Genomic DNA, 8,536 nt, shown 5'->3' with positions numbered 1-8,536 from the left:
CAACCTCACCCTCACCTACACCCTCAGCCAAACCCAAACCCTAACCCTAGTCCTATCCCTAATCCCTACCCTAACCCTTACCCTAGCCCTCACCCTAATCCTCAACCTCACCCTCACCCTAACCCTAACCCTAGCCCTAACCCACACCATAATGCTAACACTCACCTTAATCCTAATGCTAAACCTAACGCTCACCCTCACCCTAACCTTCACACTAACAATTACCCTCACCATAACCCTAAACCTAACACACACCCTCACCCTAACCCTCACCCTTTCCCTAACTCTAACGCTAACCCTCACCCTCAACCTCACCCTCACACTTAGCCAAACCCTCACCCTAATCCTAACCCTAACTCTCACCCTCACACTCACCCTAACCCTCACCTTAAACCTAACCATAACTGTAACCCTCACTCGCACCCTCACCCTCACCCTAACCCTAACCCTCACACTAACCCTAAACCTCACCCTCACCTTATATCCACCCATCACCCTAACCCTGACCCTAACCCTCACACGAACCCTAACCCTCACCCTCACCTTATCCCTACCCCTCATGCTAAGCCTCACCTTAACCCTAACCCTAAACATAACCCTAACCCTCAGCCTAATATTAACCCTAAACCTAACCCTGACCCTAGCACTCACACTAACACTAATCCTAACCCTCAACCTCCCTCACCCTCACCCTAACCCTAACCTCACCCTAATCCTCACCCTAAAACTACTGCTAACCCTAACACTAATGCTAACACTAACCCTCACCTCAGCCAAATCCTTACCCTAACCCTAATCCTAACCTTAACCCTCACTCTCACCTTCACCCTAACTCTAACCATAACCCTGATCCTCACCCTCACCCTCACCCTCAGCCTTACCCTAACCCTAACCCTCACTCTAATGCTAACCCTAACCCTAACCCTCAACCTAACCCTCACAGTCACTCTAACCCTCACCCTAAACCTAATTCTCACCCACATCCTAACCCTCACCCTCACCCGAAGCGTCACCCTCACCTTAACGCTCAAGCTCACCCTAAACATCACCCTAAACTTTATCCTCATGCTATCCCTAACCGTAACCCTCAACCTCATCCTAATTCTCACCCTAAACATTACCCTCACCCTAAACCTAGCCCTAATCCTCACCCTCAACCTCACCCTAACCCTAACCCTAAACCTAACCCTCATCCTAAACCTAACCCTCACCCTAATCCTAATGGTAAACATAACCCTCACCCAAATCCTAACCCTAAGCCTCACCCTAACCCTCACTCTAACCCTAACCCTCACCCTCACCCTCACCTTCACCCTCAGCCAAGCCCAAACACTAACCCTAACCCTAACCCTAACCCACACACTAATGCTAACACTCACCCTAATCCTAATACTAAACCTAACACTCACCCTCACCCTAACCCTGACCCTAACACTTACCCTCACCGTAACCCTAAACCTAACACTCACCCTCACCCTAACCCTCACCCTAAACCTAACCCTAACGCTAACCCTCACCCTCAACCTCATCCTAATGCGTAGCCTAACCCTAACCCTAATCCTAACCCTAACTCTCACCCTCACACTCACCCTAACTCTCACCTTAAGCCTAACCCTCACTCTCACCCTCACCCTCACCCTAACCCTAACCCTAACCCGCACCCTAACTCTAACCCTCACTCTAACCCTAACCCTATCCCTAAGCCTAACCCTCACCCTCACCCTAACCATCACCTAAATCTATACCTAAACCTAACCCTCATCCTGACACTAAACCTAACCCTAAACCTTACACTCATCCTAACCCTCACCCTCACCCAAACCCTAACCCTCACACTAACCCTAAACCTCACCCTCACCCTATCCCCACCTCTCACCCTAACCCTGACCCTAACCCTCATACTAACCCTAAACCTCACCCTCACCCTATCCGTACCCCTTATGCTAATTCTCACCCTAACCCTAACCCTAAATCTAACCCTAACCCTCACCCTAATATTAACCTTAAACCTAACCTTGACCCTAGCCCTCATCCTAACACTAACCCTAACCCTAAAAATAACCCTCAACCTAACACTAACCCTCACCCTAATCCTAATGGTAAACCTAACCCTCATCCAAACCGTAACCATAACACTAACACTAACCCTCACTCTAACTCTAACCCTCACCTTCACCCTCACCCTCACCTACACTGTCACCAAACCCAAACCCTAACCCTAATCCTATCCCTAACCCTCACCCTAACCCTTACCCTAACCCTCACCCTAATCCTCAACCTCATCCTCACCCTAACCCTAACCCTAGCCCAAACCCTCACCCTAACTCAAAATCTCACCTTAATCCTAATGCTAAACCTAACCCTCAACCTAACCCTAACCCTCACCCTAACACTTACCCTCACCGTAACCCTAAACCTCACACTCACCCTCACACTAACACTCACCCTTTCCCTAACCCTAACGCTAACCCTCACCCTCAAGCTCACCCTCACGCTTAGCTGAACCCTAACCCTAATCCTCACCCTAACACTCACCCTCACACTCACCCTAACCCTCAACTTAACCCTAACCCTAACCGAAACCGTCATTCTCACCCTCACCCTCACCCTAACCCTAACCCTAACCCTAACCTGCACACTAACTCTAACCCTCACCTTCACCCTCACCCTCACCCTAACCCTAACTCTAACTCTAACTTCCACCCTAAGTCTAACCCTCACCCTAAACCTAACACTCACACTCACCCTAAACCTAACCCTAACCCTAACCCTGGACCTAACCATCAGCTATCTCTAACGCTAACCCTCACCCTAATCCACACCCTAAACCTCACCCTAAACCTTACCCTAATCCTCACCCTCAACCTCACCCTAACCCTAACCTTAACCCTAAACCTCACCCTAATCCTAATGGTCAACCTAATCCTCACCCAACCCTTAACCCTAACCCTCACCCTAACCCTCACTCTAACCCTAACCCTCACCCTCACCCTCACCCTCACCTACACCCTAAGCCAAACCCAAACCCTAACCCTAATCCTATCCCTAACCCTCACCCTAACCCTCACCTTAATCCTCACCCTCACCCTCACCCTAACCCTAAACCTAGCCCTAACCCTCACCCAAACGCTAACCCTCACCCTAATCCTAATGTGAAACCTAACCCTCACCCTCACCCAAACCTTCACCCTAACACTTACCCTCACCATAACCCTAAACCTAACACTCACCCTCACCCTAACCCTCACACTAACCCTAACCTTCACCCACACCCAAACGCTCACCCTCACCCGAAACCTCACCTTCACCCTAACCCTCACACTCACCCTAAACATCACCCTAATCTAACCCTAACCTTCAGCCTAACCCTAACACTCACCCTCACCCTAACGGTCATCCTAAACCTCACCCAAAACCTCACCCTAACACTTACCTTAAGCCTAACCCTAAAACTAACCCTAACCCTCAACTTACCCCTCACCCTAACCCTAACCCTATCCTAACCCTCACCCTAAACATAATGCTAACCTTAACCCTCACCCACACCCTAACCCTCACCCTAAACCTTACCCTCACCCTAACCCTTAACTTAACCCTAACCCTCACCCTAAACCTAACCCTTACCCTAAAACTCACCCTAACACTCACCCTAACCCTAACCCTCACCCTAACACTAACCCTAACCCTCACCCTAATCCTCACCCTAACCCTAACGCTAACCCTAACACTAATGCTAACGCTAACCCTCACCCTCAGCCAAACCCTTACCCTAACCCTAAACCTAAACTTAACCCTCACTCTCACCCTCACCCTAACTCTAACCCTTAACCTAATCTTCACCTTCACCCTGACCCTCACCCTCAACCTAACCCTCACTCTAACGCTAACTGTAACCCTAACTCTCAACCTAACCATCACCGTCACTCTAACCTTCACTCTAAACCTAACTCTCACCCACATTCTAATCCTCACCCTCACCCGAACCCTAACCTTCACCCTAACCCTCACGCTCAACCTATTCATCAACCTAAGCTTAACTCTCTCGCTATCCCTAACCCTAACCATCACCTTAACCCTAACCCTCACCCTCACCCTCACCCTCACTCTAAGCCTAACCCTAAACCTAATCCTAATCTTACAACTAACGCTCACACACACCCTCACCCTAAAACTAACTCTAAAAGTATCTCTAACACTAACCCTGACCCTCAAACTAACACCAACCCGAACACTAACCCTCACCCTAACCCTAACCCTCACCCTCACCCTAACTCTAACCCTAACCCTAACACTCACCCTAACCCTCATCCTAAACCTAATGCTAAATCTAACCCTCTCCCTCACCCTAACCCTCACACTAACCCTATCCCTAACACTCACCCTCACCCTAACCCTCATCCTAAAACTTACCTTCACCTGAACCCTCAACCTAATCCTAACCCTAATCCTAACCTTCACCCTAACCCTCACCCTAACCCTAACCATAATCCTAACCCTCAACCTAACACTTACCCTAACTCTAACCCTAACCCTAACCCTCACCATCACCCTAACTCTCACCCTAAACCTTACCCTCACCCTACACCTAACCCTCACACTAATCCTCAGCCTAACACTAACCCTAACACTAACCTTAACCCTCACCTTACCCTTCACCCTAACCTTAACCCTCACCGTAACACTAATGCTAAACCTAACCCTCACCCACACCCTAATCCTCACCCTAATCCTTTCCCTCACCCTAACCCTAAACTTAACCCTAAACCTCACCCTAACCCTAACCCTTAACCTAACCCTCACCCTAAAATTCACCCTAACCCTAACCCTCCCCCTGACCCTCCCCCTAAACCTAACCCTAACCCTAACCGTCATCCTAAACTTCACCCTAAACTTTACCTTCACACTAACACTCACCCTAACACTATCCCTAACCCTAACACAAATTCTACACCTAACCCTAACCCTAACACTAAACCTAACCCTCAACCTAAACCTCACCCTAACACTAACCCTAACCCTAACCCTCACCATTACCCTAACTCTCACCCTAAACCTTACCCTCACCCTAACCCTAACCCTATTCCTATCCCTATTACTCACCGTCACCCTAATCTTAACCCTCACCCTAATCCTCTCCCTAACCCTCACCATAAAGCTAATGCTCACCCTAACCCTAACCCAACCTCTAACCCTATCCCTTATCCTAACCCTCACCCTCAACCTAACACTCATCGTCACCCTAACCCTAACCATAAACCTAACCATCATTCACACACTAACTCTCACCCTCACCCTAACCCTAAACCTGAGCCTAAGCATCACCCTAAACCTAACCCTAACCCTCACCCTAACCCTCAACCTAAACCTAACCCTCACCCTAAATCTCACCCCCACCCTAATCTTCACCCTAACCCTAACCCTAACCCTTACCGAAACCCTCACCCTTAAGCTCACACTCACCCTCACCCTAACCCTAACCCTAACCCTCATCCTCACCCTCACCCTCACTCTTAGCCTAACCCTAACCCTAACCCGTACCATAATTCTCACCCTCACACTCACCCTAAACCTAATCCTAACCCTAACCCTAACCATCACTCTCAGCTTCACCCTCACCCTAATCATAACCCTAAACCCCACCCTAACTGTAACCCTCACCCTAACCCTAACCCTCACACTCACCCTAAACCTAACCCTAACCCTAACTCTAACCCTCACCCTAACCCTCACCTAAACCTAACCCTAACCCTAACCCTTATCCACACACTAAACCTCACCCTAAACCTTACCCTCACCCTAACCCTAAACCTAACACTAACCCACACACTAACCATAACCCTCACCCTCACACTATGCCTACACCTCACCCTAACCCTCATCCTAACCCTTACACTAACCCTAACCCTCACCCTCACGCTCACCCTAACTCTCACCCTAAACCTTACCCTCACCCTGACCCTAACCCTAATCCTAACCCTCACCCTAACCCTAACCCTAACCCTCACCTAACTCTAACCCTCACGCTAATCCTAATGCTAAACCTAACCCTAACCCTAACCCTAACCCTAAACCTCACCCTAACCCTCACTCTAGTCCTCACCCTAACCCTACCCCAAACCATAACCCTCAACCTCACCCTCAGCCTAACCCTAACCCTAAACCTAACCCTAAACCTAAACCTCACCCTCACCCTCACCCTAACTCAAACACTAAGCCTCAAACTAAACTAAACCTCACCATAACACTAACCCTAACCATAACCCTAACCCTCACCTTCACCCTAACCCTCACCCTAACCCTGACCCTCACCCACACCCAAACGCTCACGCTCACCAGAACCCTCACCTTCACTCTAACCCTCACCCTTACCCTAAACATCACCCTAACCTAACCCTAACCCGCACCCTAACCCTAACCCTCACCCTCACCCTAACAGTCATCCTAAACCTCAACTTAAACCTCACATTAACCCTAACACTCACTCTGACACAAACCCTCAACCTAATCCTTAGCTTCACCCTAACTCTAACCCTAAACCTACCTCTAACCCTCACCCTAAACATAATGCTAACCTTAACCCTCACACTCACCCTAAATCTCACCCTAATCCTTACCCTCACCCTAACCATAAACCTAACCCTAACCCAAATCCTCACCCTCAGCCTAACCCTAACCCTAACCCTCACCCTAATCCTAATGCTAACCCTAACCCTCACCCTAACCCTAACCCTAACCCTCACCCTAACCCTCACCCTCACCCTCATCTTCACCCTCAGCCAAACCCAAAACCTAACCCTAATCCTATCCCTAACCCTGACCCTAACCCTTACACTAACCCTCACCCTAATCCTCACCCTCACCCTGACCCTATCCCTAGCCCTAACCATCACATTAACCCTAACCCTCTCCCTAATCCTAATGCTAAACCTAAACCTCACCCTCACCCTAACCATCACCCTAATACTTACCCTCACCGTAACCCTAAACCTAACACTCTCCCTCACCCTAATGCTAAACCTCACCGTCAACCTCACCCTCAACCTCATCCTAATGCTTAGCCTAACCCTAACACTAATCCTAACCCTAACTCTCACCCTCACACTCACACTAACCCTCACCTTAAACCTAACCCTAACCCTAAACCTCACTCTCACCCTCACCCTCACTCTCACCCTAACCCTCACCTAACCCTAACCCTAACCCTAACCCTCATCCTGACCCTAAACCTAACCCTAACCCTTACCCTCACCCTAACCCTCACCCTAACCGTAACCCAAAACCTCAAACTAACCCTAAACCTCACCCTCACCCGATACCCGCCCCTCACCCGAACCCTGACACAAACCCTCACACTAACCCTAAACCTCACCCTCACCTTACTCCTACCCCTGCGTCCATAGTGCTGGATGGACAGTGGTGGCTTGCCAAACAACTGAGCTCTAGTTCTCAACACTTTCACAAAGTGCCATAAATTGAGGTTCAACTTACTGCTCCGTTTGAGTAGAGTGTAGCCGTCAAAGCTGGAATCAGTAGCACTCAGGTGAGAAGAACGGGAAGCAGATATACCCAGTCCGCTGGCAGTGTCCTACGGGGACCAGCCTATCTGGCTGCCACGCCTGAATATTTGCAACCGCGGCAGAGCGAGGCAGGCGCAATTGTGCAGCAATGCAAACTGCATACCCTGGCCAAATTTCACGGGTGTACAAGAAACTACGGGGGATTTACCAGGAGATGTTCACCCGGAACAGCCGGAGGCCTGCCGGCAGCAAGATTCCGGAATTCTTCCTAAGAAGCCTTGAAAGCAGTGAAACGCTCCTATGTTGCAATAACTCAGAACCTCATTCTGAGTGTTCCCGGCAGAAGTCATTCTTCTGAACACAACCGTGGACTAATTAGAGCCAGATGTAGGCAGTGCCGTCCATAGTGCTGGATGGACAGTGGTAGCGTGCCAAACAACTGAGCTCTAGTTCTCAACACTTTCACAAAGTGCCATAAGTTGAGGTTCAACTTACTGCTCCGGTTGAGTAGAGTGTAGCCGTCAAAGCTGGAATCAGAAGCACTCAGGTAGAAGAACGGGAAGCAGATATAGCCAGTCCGCTGGCAGTGTCCTACGGGGACCAGCCTATCTGGCTGCCACGCCTGAATGTTTGCAAACGGGGCAGACCTAGGCAGGCGCAATTGTGCAGCAATGCAAACTGCATAAGCTCGCCAAATTTCACGGGTGTACAAGAAACCACGGTGGATTTACAAGGAGATGTTCATCCGGAACAGCCAGAGGCCTGCCGGCAGCAAGATTCCGGATTTCTTCCTAAGAAGGCTTGAAAACAGTGAAACGCTCCTATGATGCAGTAACTCAGAACCTGATTCTGAGTGTTCCCGGCAGAGGTCATTCAGCTGAACACAACCGTGGACTAATTAGAGCCAGATGTAGGCACTGCCGTCCATAGTGCTGGATGGACAGTGGTGGCGTGCCAAACAACTGAGCTCTAGTTCTCAACACTTTCACAAAGTGCCATAAGTTGAGGTTCAACTTACT

The sequence above is a fragment of the Dipodomys merriami genome, unplaced genomic scaffold (assembly GCF_024711535.1).
Source record: "Dipodomys merriami isolate MVZ:Mamm:240054 unplaced genomic scaffold, mDipMer1.0.p SCAF_7, whole genome shotgun sequence".
NCBI classification, from domain to species: Eukaryota; Metazoa; Chordata; class Mammalia; order Rodentia; family Heteromyidae; genus Dipodomys; species Dipodomys merriami.
Note: the sequence above shows the minus strand (reverse complement) of the source record.